Consider the following 21,819-nt stretch of genomic DNA (forward strand, 5'->3'; position numbering starts at 1 on the left):
ATTTTTCCTCGTGGATTGAGGTCAATAAATATAAGTATTTATATTTATTTATTGAGGTCAATAATTAAATAAGTATATCAGGTGCTCACAACCCCGCTCCACTTCTATTTGGATGATGTTAAACTTGTCTTCAGTCAAACGCGGAGTTTGGTGATGGGAAGAAGCAGTCCCATTTTCAGCTCTATTCCGTGGTGCTAACTGGCCCTTGGATCTGCCAACTTGATGAGTGTGTGGATGACTTGATGCAGAATTGTGTAAGATACAATGCCTAGCCTGAGCTAAAGGGAGCACTTTCTCCCTAAATCCAGCCTCACCTTCAGTGACAAGCTGTGAGGGCTTTATCTTGTGGGTCATAAACTGAAAGTTGCTCAGTCACATCCGACTCTCTATGACCTCATGGACTATATAGTCCCTGGAATTCTCCAGGTCAGAATACTGGAGTGGGTAGCCATTCTCTTTTCCGGGGGCTCTTCCCAACCCAGGGACAGAACCCAGGTTTCCCGCATTGCAGGCAGATTCTTTACCAGCTGAGCTACCAGAGAAACCCATAATGTACCCCCAAATCAGTATCTTTGGGTCATGGTGCTTTCCAAGGGTTCCTCCACTGAAAAGATGATAGAGAGATCAAAGCACAGCTTGGCAGTAATAAAATGAGTCCTTGTTCTTTGCTAAGCACAGATTGAACTTGCAACTAAAATCTGCTTACCCAAGATGTCGAAGCTTGTGTATGTTTCTGTTAATCTGCCTGAAACTGTTACCTGAAGAAATTTCTCCCAGTCTTGGGCAATAGGTGGATTATCAGTCTTAGTTTAGGGTTTCTGAGTCTTCTTCTTTTGGCAAGCGGTGGGTGGTGGTGTATCAGACATACCCACACAAGAAGTTATTAAAAAAGAAATTGCTTTTAAAAATAAATTTTAAAAAGTTACAAGCATTCATCATAGTTTAATTGAAAACATGTGTACTAAGTGACCACAGAGTACCTCTTATCCCAGGCTGCAGATAAAGCAGTGGATAAGACAGTCATTACTGCTGTGTCTTCCTGGGCCTTGGAGGTTAGGAAGTGAAATGTGGTCTTAACTAGTTATTACATATGCATGTGTGTGTGTGAGGCTATGAACATGGAAGAAGAGGATATCAGGTGTATTCGCCCAAATAAGGTATCACTTCAAAATGCCCAGATAAACTACCTTCACCTTTCTCCATGTGAAGAAAAAAAAAAAAAAGTTCTGTTTTGTTTTTCTTTGGCTGGCTTTGCTTTTGAGAGTTCACAGTAATTATAATCTCCTGAAAGCATCAAATATTTTCTCCCGTAAGCGCTTAATCAAAAAGAAAAAACGAAAACAAAACACAGTAGTGGTGTTAATTCTAGAAGGTTCCTCTACTCCCCTACGTTTTCATAAAAGAGGAAACTAATTAGCTACTGTGATCACAGTTCTTTAAAGAACTGTTTTCCAATTGGACTTTCTTGTTAAACTATTTTTTCCCAGGTTCTTTTCTTTCCATGTGGGAGGAGGTAAGAGATAAGATCGGTTATTCCAGTGCCATCATGCCAAAAACACTAACAGTTTTTCTTTGGTAAAAAGGAAACCAAATGACAGATTGATATTAACGACAACATAATCACAGCAAGCAAGCCAAGGGAAACAGCCTCACTTGCTATTGTGAGGAACAATGCATTTATTAAACACCATGGTGAGCATCACAATGAACAAAACAGATGGAAAGTTTGAGGTTTTGAATTAGCTTTCCACCTACAGGTGGATTCAATGGAACACCCATTCCTTCATTATTTCTTTTAAAAAATATATATCTTGAAAACGTAGCATCTGTTAATAAAATCACAGACTACTTTAATATGTGTGCTGTGTGCTTAGTCACTCAGTCATGTCTGACTCTGCAACCGCCTGGACTGTAGCCCGCCAGGCTCCTCTGTTCACGGGGATTCTCCAGGCAAGAATGCTGGAGTGGGCTGCCATTTCCTCCTGCAGGGGATCTTCCCAACCCAAGGATCGAACCCACGTCTCCCACATTGCAGGCAGGTTCTTTACCGTCTGAGCCACCAGGGAAGCCCCTACTTTAATATGAAAGAGTGTAATTGTACATACTGTTACAAGTTCTAGGAAGAAAAAGAAAATAATTGGACAAGGCTTTGTCATATATTTTTGCTATTGACTGGGTGCTAGTCAACATCAGTACTATATTGTATTTATAATTGCTTGATGCTGGGAAAGATTGAGGGCAGGAGGAGAAGGGGGCAACAGAGGATGAGATGCTTGGATGGGATCACTGACTCAATGGACATGAGTTTGAGCAAACTCCAGGAGATAGTGAAGGGCAGGGAAGCCTGGCGTGCTGCAGTCCATGGTGTCGCAAGAATTGGACATGACTTAGCAACTGAACAGCAACCTCAACATGTAAATTAGCATTATTTGAATGGAAGTTTAAGGACCTCAAGATGAAAGTGTTCGTTGAGCCTCTACCACTGAGTCTCTACCTAACCTGCTCTTTGGAGGAAACTAAAAAGGCACACCAAGTACATTTCAGAGTAGCAGTACATTGCAGAAGCAAAAGGGCAAAGAAAGAAATAATCCTTTTACTCATCACTTGTTATAGAACAAACTCAAGCATTATTATTGAGTTTATATAGGATTGTTCTTTTGGAAGAATTCAAAATATTTTCCCACTCTTGAAACAATTATGCATTCACAGCATTTCTGAGATGTAGAGTCTACTGTGAATATTTGCAGACAAAGGTATTGAGGGTTTACATGATTTACTCAAAGTCATCCAGCTATCCAAGGAAAGAGAAAAGGAAGGTTTTAAAATTTCCAACTGTTCAGGTTTTAGCACAGTTTTGTACAGTCCTGTGTAAAACGTAGTGAAATGTAATTCCTGTTTGTGGTTCCTCAAGGTGAAGCTTTGCTGCCACCAAAGTCACCTCCATCACAAAGGCAGTAAAGGTAAAGAAAGTAGTCAAAATTACTCTGAAAGCTCTCTGTGATAGCCCCTAATTTGCAGATATGAGGGTTGAGATGACTGGGTTGTTCTGCAAAAATTCAGGGTGAAAACCCTCAGAAGAGGTCTCTCTCTGTCTTTCACGGCCTGTTAGCCATGGAGTGTGATCGTGGCTGGATTCCATGGGCCGAGGAGCAGGACTTTTAATGGGATCTCAGAGGAGCATAGATGAGATGGTTGGATAGCATCACCAACTCAATGGACATGAACTTGCACTAACTCCAGGAGATAGTGAGGGACAGGGAAGCCTGGCATGCTGCAGACCACAGGGTCACAAACAGTTAGATGTGACTCAGTGACTGAACAACAACAAAGGAGAATGTTAATGATGAGTCCAGTTTGGAAATCACTGGCTGTAAGTATTAATTTAGTTTTAGGATGAATGTCTCACAGCCTTCGTGTTTCTCAAAGCAAGCTGATTTATTAATCTGACGTTTTCATCTAATAACTTTTTAAAAATAAGCACACATCTAAGAAAAGTAAATATTCAATGCATGGTGTTGTTGGATAGTTTAAAAGATTTTTCTTTTTTTTTCTTTCTTATAAAAGAATTGTATTTCTAATGTATTTATTATAGAAAAATTTGGAATTCAAAAGTACATCAAATAGAAACACCTCAGAAGTAATCAAAATTAATACATTACTATACCTTAACTTTAAGATTATACTGCCTGTATACTATCAGATCACATCTTTTTGTACTTACCATAAACTTATTTTTGCACTTCATTTCAAAGGTTATTTTTTTAATGGTTTTAAGAATCATAATACTTTGTTCTTTGGTATTTTTAAATCAGTTTTTGTTGGAGTATAGTTGCTTCATAATATTGTATTAGTTTCTACTGCACAGCAAAATGAATCAGCCATACATATACATATATCCACTCCCACTTGGACTTCCTATTCAGGTTACCACAGAGCATTAAGTAGAGTTCCCTGTGCTATACAGTAGGTTCTCATTAGTTATATATTTTATACATGGTATCAATCATGTATATGTGCCAATTCCAATCTCTCAATTCCTCCCACCCACCTTGACATCCATACATTCGTTCTCTACATCTGTGTCTCTATTTCTGCTTTGCAAATAGGATCATCTGTACCATTTTTCTAGATTTGACATACATACATTAATATACAATACTTGTTTTTCTCTAACTTAACTTCACTCTGTATGATCGAAGGTTATTATAAATAATATTAGTTATACACAGACCATCGAGTATTTACATGTAATTCAAAGATCATTATCTAGAGTCTTGGCAGATAAACAGGAACCTGTTTAGGGTTGATTGTATTAATTCCCTTCCTCCTGTAAGACATCACATCTTCTTAAACTACTAAAGGGAATAGCTAGCCTGAGCCCTCCCAATACTTAGCCATTAGGGTCTTAGATTAAACTTGAATTTTTCTACATTTTTCTTCCATTTATTATGTCTAAGAATTTTCAACCCCATTTTATAAGATACATTTGCTAATCTACATCAACCCCCCGACCCACCTCCATCCATTTCCCCACACTCTTTCCTCGTGTCCCCCAATCTGTGTAGTCAACAGACTTTCTCATAGCATCAGCAACTTCTAGAATGACTTGCTCCTCCTCCTTTCCACCACATAAAACAGTCTGTGCCTTGAAAACTGTGCCCTCTGGCTCTGCTGTTTGCCACCCCTCATTGTTCCCAGCATCTGCCTCACTGTGTTTGATTTTGGCTTTCATCTGTATTCATTTCCAGTCCTGTAATCATTCTTAGTGGCCTAAGGGTTAGTGAATATATCTTCACAATACTCTCTGTCCTTTCAATTCTCTGACTTCTTCCCAGTTAGCTTTTCTTCTCCACTTGCAGATCTCTTCTTTCTCATAGTCACATCCTGGACACTGTCACCACCTACAGCTCCGTTATTTGGATTTCAAGTTTCTGCCTAATACTTCCAGACCACATAATCTGTCATTGCAGTGTCCATTGTAGTATTCTTCCTTCTTATTCAGATCCCCGTACCACTGACTCCAAAGTAGTTTTTACATTCTTCCTCACTTCCTCATCTATTTACGTGCATTCTTATCAAAGTTCAATTTTGTGGTCTATTATTAAAAGTCTTCTCTTGATAATATTGTCAGTTCCCATTCACATTTTCCTCTGAATTATTTAGGGCTTCCCTGATAGCTGAGTTGGTAAAGAATCCACCTGCAATGCAGGAGACCCCAGTTCCATTCTTGGGTCGGGAAGATCCGCTGGAGAAGGGATAGGCTACCCACTCCACTATTCTTGGGCTTCCCTTGTGGCTCAGTTGGTAAAGAATCTGCCTGCAATGTGGGAGACCTGGGTTGAATCCCTGGGTTGGGAAGCTCCCCTGGAGAAGGGAAAGGCTACCCACTCCAGTATTCTGACCTGGAGAATTCCATGAACTGTATAGTCTATGGGGTTGAGAAGAGTCAGACATGACTGAGCGACTTTCACTTTCTGAATCATTTACTGGAAAAAACACTACTTCTAAATGTACACAACTCCTTGTCTTTTCTGTGAATACACCAGGTCAGCTAAAATGTAGATGAAGATCATAAAAGGTGGGAGGTTGTGCAAATGCATTTACCTCTATCTCTTTTCCAGACTCACTAAAATAACAGCAGCAGCAAAGCATGAAAGCCATGTAAATCCACAAGGTCTCAGTAGTGATGAATAGACAATAAAAGACAAGAGAAGTTGGTAGCATTTTAGGAAGGAAACATAGGTAAAGGATGACTTGTCCAAGTGGAACCAGCTGATACCTAAACATCTCAGAAGGGGCTTCCAATGAGCCAGAGGTGCCTTCACCCCATTAGACACCCTACAGGAGGGGTCGCCAACCTCTGGAATCTAATGCCTGATGATCTGAGATGGAGCTGGTAAAATAATAGAAATGAAGTGCACAATAAATGCAATGCACTTGAATCATCCTGAAACTAACCCCCCACCCCCTTGCCACCCTGCACTGCCCCTGGTCTGGGGAAAAATTGTCCTCCGTGAAACCAGTCTCTGGTGCCAAAAAGGTTATAGAGTGCTGCTTTGTAGGGCTCAACAGTTGGAGAACTGAGTACTTCAATGGCGGAATGGAGCACTAAGTTGGAAAATAACTTGTTGAAAGCCTGTAAGGGACTGTCAGCCAACCCCAGCTGCACTCACCCATTCAGAAGATCAAAAATTTCTCTGAATAAATTGTGCCAGCACTCTGAATGCCAGAAGAGCAGGTTCAGTGGAAAACAGTCATGAGATGCTGCTTCAAGAATTGCCAGTTTGCATTTTTAATAGTGAAAACCTTATTTTTCTTTTCCTTTCCTTCACAGCCCCCAGAACTCCAGCAGTTAATTTTGCATCTTCCCTATGCCAAATTTCCACCCCCACTAAAGAGACTGAATCACACCAGAATAAAGACCTACAAATTCTATAATAGGACAGTGCCAAGAAAAGGAGTCTTGTTGCCTTAAATTGTAACCCGTCAGTCAACCAGCTTAGCCCATGCCAGAGACCCAGTGATCATCTTTTCGGGCCTTTACTCTTAAATACACCTAAAAACCCAAGAATAACCAAATGTAGAGGAGAGCCAATGATATAAAAGACAGATAGAACTCATAACGCAAATCAAAAGATTCAATAGCAAAATGGAGTTCATATAAAACAATATGTGGATCTAAATAAAAATATTTAATTTGATTTAATGTGTTCAGAGAGAGAGAAAATTTATTATACCTAATGTCTATGAAAAATAGAGAAAAATGCTTAAAGAAATTGAAAATGTTTCTCAGAATTTTAAAATATGAGTAAAAATGTTGTCAGATGAAAGCAGAGCATTCTCCTTAAAATGGAATATAAGGGTTAAGAAAATATGTGATGAAAATAAGAACATTTAAGGATCAATTCAGAAGGTCAGTACCCCCAAAAAGAGTTGCAGAAAGAAAGAACAGAGAAACTAAAAAGTAGGGAGAGCTGTCAAAGAAATCTGTGCAAAAACCTTCCCCAGACATGAAGCGAGAGGTTCGGTGAATGACAAATGAGCCCTACAAAGAATCTCCATGGGGGAATTTCAGAAAACCTGAGATGACAACACTCTCTGTGAATGGTACAGTTCACATACACAGAAGGGGGAATAATCCGAGAAATACTGGAAACTAGAAGCTAAGAATGGAGAGATCTAGAAGATAATACATCTTCAAGTTTATTTATTTGTTAGATTACGTGATTTTCAAACCTGAGTTCCAAACTAAGAATGGAATGAGTGTAGTCTTTAAAAGAAAAAATATTAAAAAATGAACATCCCATGTACTCTGTGCTCTAGGAAAACGAGGGAGGGAGCCAAAGAAGAGGGCAGAGTGGGATTCAGGACACAGGACTGATGCTCAAGAGAAGTCCCAGAAAAGTCCCTGAAAAGGAGGTTCAGAGAACAAGCATCAAGTTTGGCCCAAAGAATCAACACCAAAAGAAATAGTGTACTAATAGTCTGTCTGATGGGCTTGCCAGGTGGTCCGGTGGTTAAGAATTCGCCTTGCAATGCAGGGGACATGGGTTCTGTTCCTCGTCCAGGAAGAGCCCACATGCCAGGGAGCAACTAAGCTCGTGGGCCACAACTACTGAGCCCGTGAGCTGCAACTACTGAAGCCTGTGCTCCACAAGAAGAGAAGCCACTGCAACAAGAAGCCTGTGCACTGCAGCTAGAGAGGAGCCCCTACACCCGCTCCTTCTGACTCGAGAAAAGCCCGCATGGGGCCACAAAGACCCAGCGCAGCCAAAATTAAATAATAAATGAATACATAGATAAGTAAATAAGTCTGTTTGATATTTTAATCTACTGGATTAAATTGTATTGAGAAGTTGTTGGAGAGTTTAAGAATTGGCCCCAAAGCCTAGACAACTTGGCAAATTAAAATAAATCAGATAATTAGCTCCAGAGAAAAGAACAAAAAAGTAAATGAACGGTTCACTTTCATACCCTATTAGCTCGGCAGTTAACAGCAATATTTATGTAGTAATAGTTATTATAAACTGTGAATATGGATTTAATTATATGGAGTGGTGGAGGAAGGGCTCTAAGAGGCCGTGAGTAAGGAACTGCTGGATATATAACACAGTGAAATTTTTAGCTATAACAATAAATTAGATAAATCAAAAAGTACCACATATGAATATCATTAATATAAATAGAGGCTCATACTGGAAGAAACAGGAAGGAGATTGAAAGTATTTGTCTTGGAGCTTAAGACTTTTAGTTCAACTTGAGTTTTTGAACACTTATGCATCTGAAAATATGAATATAGCAAAATCCCCCTGATTACACACAGACACACCTGTGACCTCAGTTAACATGCCCTTACATGTTTGTAGACTAAGTGCTTTTTGAATCAGAAATTACTCCAATTTCATGCTTTCTCCTCTCCTCAGTCCCCCCGCCCCCAAAATACCATCTCTGCCAGCTACTCACCCTCAAATTTATTGAAAAGATTTATTATTAGAAGAGAACTCCCAAGAAGCCTTTCCATTAGCAAATGACCTGTCCTCATGTTCCCTGTCCTCTCTCAAAAAAGATCCTGTTTCCCATGGACTCTGGAGGTGGCTGTTTCTCCTCATCCTAGAATTTTTCTTTCATCACCCCCTCTCTCTTTATCAGACATCAGCCTCTCCTTATCTACTGAATCATCAACAATCGTGCTCTTGGAGCTATACCCTTAAAATGACACAAACCTCACTTGCTCCCACTTTCTGTTCCAGCTCCCGATATATCCATCTTGTCCACTTCAGAGTTGTCCACACTCACTGTTGCCAACTGGGTCCTTCCATTGGCACAGCAGCCTCTCTCAGTTCGGTTCAGTTCAGTCGCTCAGTCGTGTTGGACTCTTTGCGACCCCATGAACTGCAGCACAACAGGCCTCCCTGTCCATCACCAGCTCCCGGAGTCCACCCAAACCCGTGTCCACTGAGTCGGTGATGCCATCTCTAGTCCACCATAAACATAATTACTGACAAATGGCTTATTATCTCAAAAAAACCCCTCTCTCAATAAAATGTATACTTTGTGAGGTTAGAACTTTGTCTTTTATGCTCCTGTCCCAACTTTGGACTTGGCACCTGGCCCTCATTAAATATCTTCCAACAAGTAAATTAAGTATCAAATGTTTATTTCAAAACAACACGATGATTTTTTAAAAGATGTTTTAGAGCATATTGTAAAGTCCACCATACAGTGTGGCAATGACTTAAATACTTTTTTAAAACATTATTTGACTTAATAGAAATGTAAAATGAAATCAAATGAAAACATATATTTATTTGCCACTATAATCTGTTTATATAATACATATAAATATATTGTTTTTGTTCAGTCACTAAGTCATGTTTGACTCTTTGAGATCCCAAGGACTGCACACTAGGCTCCTCTGTCCTCCTCTATCTCCCAGAGTTTGCTACGGAAGATATATTTTACAAATAAAATATAACATTCTACAAAAATAGCTTTATTTTTAGGATTTAGGCACATAAGCACAACCAATACATGCTACATGTCCATTCTAATTGCTTAAAAATTCCATTTTTAGTGCATGTTTATTTCCTTGCAAATATAATAAGGTACTCAGAAATAATTCAAACTATATATATATATATATATATATATATATATATATATATATATATATGTTTTAAATTTAATGGGAAATGCTTCATTCTCTGTAGATTTGGTATCGTAAAATCTTCTAATGTCAGGATTTATTGTAACAGAAACAGATGAAACCTCAGGAAAGTTGAAAAAACATTTCTTTGGTAAAGATCCATCAACATCACCGGCTTGTTCTTGCCCTGACTTTTTCTTTTTTCCAATTTCTTTCTCCTGCTGTGTACCTAGAATATCCCCAGCCAGGTGGTTAATGACCTATTATCCTTAAAATGTATGAGATTTTCACAAGGTGAAATAGCCCCTATCAGAGTCATTTTTCTTCCATTGCTAGCCACGCCACCCTATCCTTATTCAGAGCTCCCGCCCATAGAGGCAGCCATCCAGAGCTCCAGCCTCACCAGGTGTTACACACGAAGAACCATCATTCATTATGTCCACGGGTGTGAAGTTTTAAGAGATCAACACACATTCTAACAAAGAAATATAAACAATGGACATATTTGTATGTGTGTAACAGAGGATTTTTTTTCTGCATTATATGAGGATTTTTGTGCATCTTTGAGTGGGATTGATCTTTGATTTTTTAAAATAATTTTATTTATTTAGTTTTGGTTGAACTGGCTCTTTGTTGCTGCACCCAGGCTTTCTCTAGTTGCGATGAGTGGGGTCTACTCTTTAGTTGTGGGGCATGTGCTTCTCTTTGCGGTGGCTTCTAGAGCACAGACGCTAGCATGCAAGGGCTTCAGTAGTTGTGGCCCCCAGGCTCTAGAGCACAGACTCAATAGCTGTGACGCACGGGTTTGGTTGCTATGCGGCATGTGGGATCTTCCCGGACCAGGGATCGAACCATGTCTCCTGCCTTGGCAGGCAGATTCTTTACCACTGAGCCACCAGGGAAACCCCTGATCTATGATTTTGTGGGTGTGCTATACTTGATTTATGTAGCAGAGATATGTAACTTTATGTGGCAAATTAGTTAACCTTTTTTTAATTTTTCATGTTTAGAAGGACATATATGACCTGGGAACTACCTGTTTATTAAACATGTGAAAGAATTCACCAGTAAATTGATCTGAACCAGGAAATATATTAGGAGGTTTTTGATTAATAACAAAATGGATTTATTTTTATATACTTTCTGTGTTTAGAAGAGTTTATATAACATAAAAATTATTTATTCATTAAGGACTTGAGAAAATTCATCAGTACAGTGATTTAGAGAAAGATACTTTGTCGGAAGGACTCTGTGGATGATTTAGAACAATAGGTTCTTCTGCTATATCTTTTACTTCTCTGTCACAGGGTCCTCTGCTTCTTGTACCATTTGATTTCTCTCTTCCCCATGGATTAAAACTACATACCCAGGGAAAAAGGAGTGTTTAATAAATCCTAAAGCACAATGTACTCTTGCACATTATATTCAGATTGCTGGTAATTTATTTAGGATATTAGCGTCTATGAGCAACATTGTTCTCAGCTTTTCTTCTGTGAATATTTTTGAAGGTTCATTACTAGGCAAGCATTAGCTCCCTCAAGTAAATTGGGTAGCTTTTTATTCTCCGAAACAGCATGTAAAGCCTGAGAATTACCTTTCTTGAAACTTTGAAAGGACAAAACAGCCAAATAGCCTGGTCTTGAAGCAGTGTTTAAGGCTTTTTCAATATCATATGTATTATTGAACTTCTCTGGTTTTCTACTGCTTACATTAATTGCATAATTTGTAGTATCGTTGCAAAATCATCCATTTCATTGAAGTTTTCAAGTTTCTATTTATAGTTTAATATGTAAATATGTATGTATTACATATAATACACAAATTTATTCTTTATACATTATATATTTGCATATTCACATTTATACTTAGAAGTATATTTAAATATACATATATGATATATATGCTTATGTGTGCACGTGTGCATTAAATTTGAATAGTCACAAGTGCAATGAAGAAATCATTAGGGTAAGCAGGTTGCTAGGAAGGCGTGTACAGAGTTGAACATGACTGAAGTGACTTAGCAGCAGCAGCAGCAAGGGGTAGGGAAGGTATATTTTTAATAAATTTATTAAGGCCTCTCTGAGAGAGTATAATTTGAGTCCAGATCACAATTCCAAGAAAGTGCAAGCTATTCCAAGATTTGGGCAAAACTGCTTAACTGTCAGAAAAGGCATGAAGTCCCTGAGGCAAGAACAAGCTTCGTGTATTTAGAGAAGAGCAGTACCAGACAACATGTGATCTAACAGATTGTAGTGCACCTAGAACATGGCCTGGGGTATAATGTGGATTAGCCAAAAGTTCGTTCGAGTTTTTCCATAACATCTTATGAAAAACGCTATAGAAAAACTCAAATGAGGTTTTTGGCCAACCCAATAGGAGACATTCAATAATTACTCACTGAACAAAGAGTGCAAGGTTTAGACTCTTTTTTTCTCAGTTGGATGAAAGGTCATCAGAAGATTCATTGTTGTGTACTGAACATGTACAGGACCTCATTATTAATAAAGGTCAAAGTGAGTCCTAAACACCCATGAACTCCCATCCTGGCCTTTGTGGGTGCTCTGGTTAGTGGACATTCCTTCCAGAGCTGACAATTCATTGTTCCTTCTAGTTTTCAGCCTTACCATCTTGTGTGTTTTTATATGTATTTCAACACACATATATTCAATGAAGGGGACAAAACAAGAATAAGGCCTTGCTGGAATTCAGAATTCAAGCTTTAAAGGAAAATTCTTTTACACTTCATAGAATGGCAGGAGAAAAAGCTCAAAAACCTATTTCTCGCTAGTTTACACTCCACAGCAGAAACTTAATGCCGTTATCTTCTTCATCCTAGAACAAGACTGGTTTCTATTGACTTGCAGCCATTTTCCATTGCCCAGTTTGTGAATTATTTAGTTTCTATGTTATTTCCTCTACCTTTTCCCCCCCTTTCATCTGACTCCAGGGAAATATTACTTCATAATAGTTGGGAGGAAAAAGAACAAAAAGCTAAGTGGGAAGCTCAAAACATTAATTTCAGGAATTCTTTCTTTTTTTAGTATCACATCAGCTCCCTATATGAACAAAGAGGAAACAGAAACACACTTTTTATCTGCTTTGTTTCTATTCTGAAGTAATTAAAGTTGTTTCTCCTGTAATAATTTGAAATAACATGTAAAAGTGCTTCCTTCCTATACTTGCGATTCTGTGCAACTTGGCTACCAATTCAAGTGGTGGTGATGGTTGTTACTTAGTCGAGTTGTGTCCAGCACTTTTGTGACCCTATGGACTATAGCCTGCCAGGCTCCTCTGTCCATGGGGTTTTCTGGGCAAGAATACTGGAGTGGGTTCGCATTTCCTACACAAGAGCATGTGATTTACATGTACAAGTTATCATCCCCTAAGGACAAAATCTGATCACACATACACTGCTTTTGGTTAGCAGGGCAAGAAGAGAGACGCAGATGTAGAGAAGGGACTAGTGGACTTGAAGGAGAGGGAGCCAGGGAAGAATTGACAGAGTAACATTGACATATAGACACTACCAGTGTGAAATAGCCAGCTAGTGGGAAGCTCAGCTCAGCTCAGTGCTGTGATGACCTAGAGGGATGGGATGGGGGGTAGGAGGTTCAAGAGGGAAGGGATATATGTATACCTGTAGCTGACTCACTTCATTATACAGCAGAAACTAATACAACATTGTAAAACAATTATACTCCAATAAAAAGGAAAAGAACAAACTAGTGGTTACCAGTGGAAGATGGAAGGGGGGAGGGGCAACCAGGGGTAGCGGAGTAAGAGGTACAAACTATTATATATAAAATAAGCTACAAGGATATATTATACAACACAGAGAATAAAGCCAATATTTTAAAATAACTATAAATGGAACATAGACTTTAAAAATTGTGAATCACTCTATTATACACATGTAACATATAATATTGTATACCTGTAATATATAATATTGTATACCTGTAACATATAATATTGCACAGCAACTATACTTCAATAAGGAGAGATCTGTATTCCTAAGGAAATGGAATATAGTGAGAAATTTACAAATAGTCATATGGTACAATGACAAGAACACAGGCTAAGCAGTTTTGAGAACCTGAATTTGTCGCTTACAAAAGCATTGCTCTCTGAGCTTCAGTTTCCTCTCTGTAAATTGGGGATAATAACGCTTACCTTAAGAGGGGTTCTAAGGCATCAGTTCTCAAAGTGTGGCTTCTGTTCAGCATCACTGAAAACTTGTGAGAAATGGAATTCTGGGGTCACCTCAGACTTACTGAATCAGAAACTCTGTCGATGGGCCAGCCATCTGTCTTCACAAACATTCCAGGTCATTCTATTACATACTAAAGTTGTAAGTGACCATGACTGTGGCTAAACAGATACTATTTGGACTCTGGACTTTCATTAAAATGAAAGTGCTTTGAAAACTGTAACACATTGTCCATGTGTTAACTCCCATTATTGTGATGCTAGTGAATATTTTCAGCAAAATTGTCTTTGAGCAGGATTGTGCTAATTGGCGCATACAGGAGTTAAACAGCTATAGTCTTTACCTTAAGAAAAAATTCATAGTCAAGAAAGATTTATAAAGAAACCAGCAGTTGTGATGCTGTATGTTAAGAGCTATCATGGGAGCTTGCAGAGTGTCCTAGAACCAAAGATGGTCCACTTAAGTTAGGCAGGGGCATGAAGGAAGGCTTCCCAGGGGATGCTGTTTGGTCTGTGTCCTTAAGATGAGTTGGCTAGGTTGATAAGGATTGAACCCATTTTCCAGCTAATGAGAATAGATGTCCTAGAAAGTCCTAGGAGTGTGAAAGAGTATCTTAGATGAAGGGGGCTCAAATAAAGGTAAAGAGACTGTGAACAAAGGGAGAATTGAGATCAAACCCTCCGTACCATCAAGAGGCCCTATTGGAGAAGTCTCCATGTGAAACCTCTTCTTGTAGCTAGGATTCTCACAGCTGCAGAAAACCAGCAAAGGCTTGAATCAGGGAAGTTATACGATGTGACATCAGTTTCCTAAGGCAGGAAATCCAGTTCCAGTACTAGAGCAATGAGGGCCTTTGGCCATGTGACCAAAGCAGGATGGAGCAGAAGGATGTATGGCTGAGACGCCTAGCAGGTAAATTGATGGAGCTTTGGTGATTGAGATGATCAGCGGTCCCTAACCTTTATGGCACCAGGGATCAGTTTTGTATAAAAAAATTTTTTTTTCTTGGGACTTGGATGATGAGGTTGGTTTTGGGATTATTCAGGCACATTACTTACATTGTGAATTTTATTTTTATTATTATTACATCAGCTCCATGTCAGATCATCAGGCATTAGATCTCAGAGATTGGGGATCCCTGGAGATGATGAAGTGGAAGAATGGATATGGGAATTCAGAAACTGTTTTTAACCTATACATCTTCCTTTTACCATAAAATTCCTACCTCTCTCTGATGCTTGAAATGTCATATTTCAAAACAGAATTAAGATTCCCTTTAAAGAGTTTTCAAAATTGTTAGGAAAAAATGTAGTCAGATGTATTTGCCTCATTATCCTGAATCAGTAAGAAGTATTGGATCAGGTCAGCTAATTAAAATCTAAAATATTCAAATATCAACATGTTATGAAATAGCCATGCCTCTGCATTATCAGTTTGTTTTTTATTACTTTAGAATTATTTGAACAACTCATATTGCTTAAAAAGGACAGAGTAAACCGCCTGCTGGCGCCCACCAAATTAATCCATGAACACATGCTTGAAAATGTGTGGCTCCTCATTTGTTTTTCCTGGCAGTGAGAGAGATGAGCTGGGACCAGCACACAGATGACAGAAAGGATGGGAGGATCTTTTGTTCCAGGTGTTAGTGAGTAATGAATGGGTGTTCCCAAGCGTACCCAGAAATAAGCTGTTATTTTATAACTCCTCCCTTATTACCTACTAGTAGCAGAAGACCTCTAAGAATTTAGGAAAGATTAGGATGCTGGCTGTGGCTGAAAGAGTCTAATTACATTTTATTTCTCTCTTTCTCCTGTTTATGTTAAGGAAACAGGCCCTTATGCATGGATGGAGTGGGAAGTTTATCTTTCTCTTTCAGGAGGGCTCTACCTAATACTTCTAAATGTTATAAAATATGCTGCCGCTAATTAGTCAAGGAGGAAATTAGTCGAAGCGAATTAATCACTGGTGCTCAATGTGGAATTTCAGTGCTTTGTGACTCAGAGATTATTTAGTGGTTTCTCCTGCTTTCTTGTTTTCTGTTAAAATGAATTCACCCATGTCAACACGGATGGCTCATTAGGGGCTTACCTCCATTGTCCCACTCCCCTTCTGCTGGCACAGGCTCGCCATAGGGATCAGAAAGCACTCCGTCTGAACTGATGCTTTCATGCAAAGTTGGGTTGGCACTACTTTCTCCCTCCTTGGAGTACTTCCAGTGGGTAGAAACCACAGGGGCTGGGGGAGGGATGTAGAAATGTTCAACACAGGCAGTGAACACCTTAAACACCTGCTGTTCCTTCCTCTACCTGTGTAGCTGGTTCAAGAACCTCCAGGTAAGTTTGGGTGTAAAAATGCTTTTTAAGTGGCATAAGTGATAAGTTATGAAAGTAGAAGCTGTGAACCATGGCTTTTCATTCTCTCCTAAGATTTACTGATGCTCAGGCAGGGGGGTGGAGACAGGACTGTTGTCAGATGCCAGCTCCCCAGAGGGTCAGTATGTTAGGGCAGGGAATGATCACGACCGTGGTTTATACAGAAAGAAGAAGGCTGGGTATCAAAAAGCCTGGCATAGATAATATTACAGTTAGCAATGTGCTTTCATGTGCATTTTTTAAATTCAGTTCTCCTATACATCTTGTGAGATGAGTTGTACTTATTACTCTTTATAAATAGGAAACTTAATTTTTTTGTGTGTATGACTGTTGTATAGTATTTTTAAAGTCTAGATGAATATCATGATTTTTCTTTAGTTGGGTGGAGATAGTGAAGTGAAAGTGTTAGTGTTGCTCAGTTGTGTCTGACTCTGCAACCCCATAGAGTGTAGCCCACCAGGCTCCTCTCTCTACAGAATTCTCTAGGTAGGAACACTGGAGTGGATAGCCATTCTCTTCTCCAGGGAATCTTCCCAACCCAGGGATAGAAACTGGCGTTTTTCTTTTTCTTTTTGCTTATCTTTGTTTGTTTTTTTAATTACTGTTGCTTTTATAAGAGGAAAAATAATCACTTTTTAATTAATGAAAAGTATGTCTCCTCTCTAAATAAATAGGTAAATAAATAGTAAAATGAAGTGCTCTGACTCTCCTAAAGCTGCAGAGCTAGAACGTAGCTTAGTCTTGCTGAATGAGTCCAGGTGCCCTGCTTCCCTTTTCTTACTCTTTTCTCAGCATCACATCTGCCTCCTCTACACCTAGATGTTTGCAGAGTAAAACTTAATGTGATAAATGGACGTTTCGGACAATGAAGATCAGACCTGTGTCCCCAGTGTTTCTCTCCTAACAGGCAAATGTTGTGAAGTTAACTGCAATTATAAACAATTATATTCCAACTTTAGGAAGAATGTGGGGAGCAAAACCATATAGTAAACAGGGCATCAGCTGAGAGCCAGAGAGATACAGTGTAAGGGCTTTTTCACAGAGCACCTTTGGGGACTTACTGCTCAGCCACTCTGGGCCTTTATTTTCTCAGCTATGAAATGGGGAAATAACTTTTGTCCTGTAGCATGGGTATATCACAAATAATATATTTAAGTATTTAGAATATTGTTTAGCACATAGGAGGTGCTCAATCCAATCCCCATTGGGTTTAGTATGTTGTAGTTTTCTAAAGCATGAATGTCATTGTAGAATGATATCAGTTCCTATAACAATATTCATAATTTTAATAATCATAAAATGTTACTGTAAACGTACCTAGTAAAAAGAAAAACAAGTCTACTACTAGAATGCTAAATGATTAATCTGCACTGGATTCAAAATCCCTCCCTTCAAAAAAAAAAAAAAAAATCCCTCCCTTCTGAAGGAAGTTCCCTTTTGCAGACTTAAAAAACTATAGAGTAAGTATTTCCAAAAAAATATACTTCAGTCTGGGAAATCTAGAGGCTAGATTAGTATCCCATTAACAACTTGAACATAATTCAGACATATCTGTCCAGATCCCATCAGTCATGATGGTTTCTACATACTCAGATGACCACTTTTTCTGACTCATTGTTATATAATACATATATAAACACTTCATGCTCTGGAATAAATACACTTTAATAAATCACTTGTTCCATACATGTCTAGTTGTGATTGCACATTTTTCACTTTCTGAGTCTGGAGAAATAGATTCTGGAAGCAGTTTTTTCATCTTCTCCTTTAGCATTTTTCTTTCCCTTTCTTTTACCTCATATATTTTGTTTTCTGTTTCTTATTTATGTTTAAAAAAGGTTTTTATCTCCTGATTTTATGCTCCTGCCAATTCTCTAGCATATCTTGTCCATCCTTTTTCTATGTAGCAGACTATCTTGTATGTAGTAGATATTCAATAAATATTTTAAGAATAAGGGATTATTGATTTAATGAGGAGATCTTCAGGGATCAAAATGGAAGAGTAGGAAAATGGATTTTGCATGTGTGCTCCTAATAGAAGACCAAACTCAAACCAGCTCAAATGATAAAGGAATTTATTGACTCATGTATCTAAAAAGTCTGAATGCAGAGCAGACTTGAAACAGGAACAGACTGAAAAGTTTGAAATGCCATTAAGATTGTTTCTCCCTTTCTCTATGATTTCCTAGGCTATGTCTTCCCATTAGGTAATTTTATCCTCAGGCTGGCTTTTATAGCAAAATGGTAGCTTTATAGGGCTGTATTCTTCCTTTTTCACATCAGAATTGGGCAGAGGAGAATTCTTACCACAAATATCCATCAATGTGTACCCACTGGTGACAGAATAATTTCTGGACAACTCATGTCCATATCTGTCTATGAACAAATCCCTGTTGACTGGGAATGCTGTCTGGCGATGGACAGGGTCCTGAGGCAAAACACTGCACCAAGGAAAATGAGATAGCCCTAGAGACAGGCTGGGGTTTCATCTCAGCCAAACCATAGAAGTGCTTATAATCTGATGGAGGGAAGGGAAGGCAGATGGGTGTTTCAATGAATTTGGGGCAGGCAGTCATAACATACATGACAACTGAGTAGCAGCTTGAACTTCCATTGTTCTAAAATAAGGCTGAAATGCTTCCAAATGCCCCTTGGAAGAAAAGCTATGACAAACCTAACAGCATACTAAAAAGCAGAGACATCACTTTGTTGACAAAGGTCTGTGTAGTCAAAGCTATGGTTTTTCCAGTCATCATGTATGGATGTGAGAAGTGGGCCATAAAGAAAGCTGAGTGATTAAGAATTGATGCTTTTGAACTGTGGTGTTGGAGAAGACTCTTGAGAATCCCTTGGACTGCAAGGAGATCAAACCAGTCCATCCTAAAGGAAATCAGTCCTGAATATTCATTGGAAAGACTGATGCTGAACCTGAAGCTCCAATACTTTGACCACGTGATGCAAAGAGCCGACTTATTGGAAAAGACCCTGATCCTGGGAAAGATTGAAAACAGAAGAAGGGGACGACAGAGGATGAGGTGGTTGGGTGGCATCACCAACTCAATAGATATGAGTCTGAGCAAGCTCTGGGAGGTAGTGAAGGACAGGAAAGCCTGGTGTGCTACAGTCCATGGGGTCACACAGAGTTGGAAATGACTGAGCAACTGAACAACAAAAGATAAGGCTGAAATGCTCCATTGTTAAACTCATTAGGTATATGAAATAAATGAGAAAACACACAGCCTCATATTAATTCGGAATAAATTAAATTTTCTCAAAAACTTTTTGCTTATGTGTACTTTCTGAATAAAAACAAGTTATTTTTGACATGTTATCAAGCTTAACAGGTAATTTTTTTTTATTAAACTGTTTCCTATGATTCAGTATGAAAAAGAACTCCAGAATAATCTCATCACATCTGACATTTCTTTTCTTCTTGACATTAAAACAAAACAAGCCTTCTCATTTAGACTGAGATATCCTAGTCTTTGGCTTCCCTGTTGGCTCATTGGTAAGGAATCCGCCTACAGTGCAGGAGACGCAAGAGATGCGGGTTTCATCTCTGAGTCAGGAAGATCCCCTAGAGAAGGAAATACAGCCCATTCCAGTATTCTAGCCTGGGAAATCCCATGGACAGAGGAGCATGGCAAGCTATAGTCGATGGGGTAGCAAATGAGTCAGATACGACTTAGTGACTAAACAACAACAATAATCCTAGTCTTTAGCACGAATATTATATAATGTTTATCATCCTTATATTAATAGATCTTGTTGGGTTATACAAGAGGTGGAATCACCATTGCTTTCAATCTTGTCTAATGATTATATAACTAAAACATTACCTAGAAAGGATTATTTGGTCCTTAATTTTCAAGCAAATAGGGTGAATCTCATTGCCCCATTCTTTTAGGGATCTCACTCTTGGCATCAGACAGTTACACAGGACTCCCCACACCCACTCGACTCTACCAGGCACCCAGCTTTTCACAGCTGTGCCAGGAACGCCCCACCTGGACTGTTATCCTCTGGTTGGCATTTGCTTAAGCAAAGCACACCAGGTTCTTCCCAATAGATCATCTACTTTCCCTTTTTCTCCCCACAAGAGCCTTTACCCTCTGTCGCCAACAACTGTAAAACTACCCAGAATGCTGTCACTGAAAATAACAATCTGTGCCTTGCTTCTTCAGGAAAAGTCAGTCTCTTATTTTTCATTTGGTATGCTACTATTGATGATTTGCTAGTAAAAAATAAATAGTTGAATAAGATATCTAAAGTTCAGATTGCACATGAAAAGGAATAGAGAGGATGCCTAGTCTTTAAAAAAAAAATCTCAGTGATCTCTAGGATTGACTGGTTTGATCTCCTTGCATTTCAAGGGAACCTCAGGAGTCTTCTCCAGTACCATGATTTGAAAAGCATCAATTCTTCAGCACTCAGCCTTCTTTATGGTCCAGCTCTCACATCTGTACATGACTGCTAGAAAATACAGATCTTTGTCAAATGTCTTAGATCAAGTCAGTCTAAGGCAAAATGTGAAAGACTGACATGTTGATTCACACTGCCAACCTGAGAACTGATAAAGAACACTTATTAAGGTTTATGAGAGTAAAAAAGCAAATAGACTCTGATCTTAAACATTTCTAATTTATTTTAATTTGAATAGAGACTTCAAAAACAACTAAATTGCCTTAATTTCTACTTTTTAAAGAATATTTACTAAGGAAAGAAGGCATTCTTATGGGCCCCCTTGAACCTCTAAGCTTTTTATATTTAAGGAAGCTATTGCTTTTTTGAAGAAATTGCTATTGGTTATTCAGATTTTCAAAATCAAAAGAGAGATTGAGAAAACAAATTAACTGTGTGCTGAAGAAACATTGCTTCTAACACATAGCTTTTAAAAACATGCATTCTAAAGCCAGTTTTTAATCCAATTTTGTCACATGTACTATGAACTTGGCAGGAAACTCAACCAAACCCTTCTTAATTTGTATCTTGTTATTTCTGGTAAACAAGAATGTATATATATGCTTTCACATTTATATGCAAACGCATTCTACCAGAGAAATTCTGACACTTACGCTGCTTAGAAATAAACCTCGTTTCCCTTTGAGGCACGAGTTAGTCTCCAGCTCTGAACTTTCTGAAGGCAATCCATATCAGAGCAGATATTCCCAGTGTTATAAATTTCATCACGTATGACCCTAAATAAAGCAGAGATAGTGAAATCCTATAGGATTGATGGTATTTCCAATTTGATTATTAATCTGATTCCACATCTATGAAATTGAAGGATCATCCCCTTATAATGAGAAATAAAAATACTCTCTGATTTATATTTATGTTAATCTATTATTTGAATATTCTCTATTGGTATCTGAAAGAACTTAAATCCATTCACTATTGAAAAATGTGCTAGCTTTAGATTTTGAGACAAATGAAAAAGTAAAGTAGTATTGGGCACTGGTGATAAGTGAAGTCAGCTTTTGAAAACAAGAAATGAGTCTTGTTCCCACCATCAGTTCAGTTCCATTGCTCAGTCATGTCTGAGAGACCCCATGGACTGCAGCACGCCAGGCTTCCCTGTCCATCACCAA

At 38.5% G+C, this 21,819-nt stretch overlaps 1 protein-coding gene across 1 annotated transcript in view; it reads left to right on the forward strand.

The window, feature by feature from the left end:
* The window catches only part of MALRD1 (MAM and LDL receptor class A domain containing 1), a 515,151-nt gene that overhangs the window by 462,450 nt on the left and 30,882 nt on the right, over positions 1-21,819 (forward strand). The gene's annotated exons all lie outside the window — the stretch shown is intronic.

The sequence above is a fragment of the Cervus elaphus genome, chromosome 23 (assembly GCF_910594005.1).
Source record: "Cervus elaphus chromosome 23, mCerEla1.1, whole genome shotgun sequence".
Classification (NCBI taxonomy): Eukaryota; Metazoa; Chordata; class Mammalia; order Artiodactyla; family Cervidae; genus Cervus; species Cervus elaphus.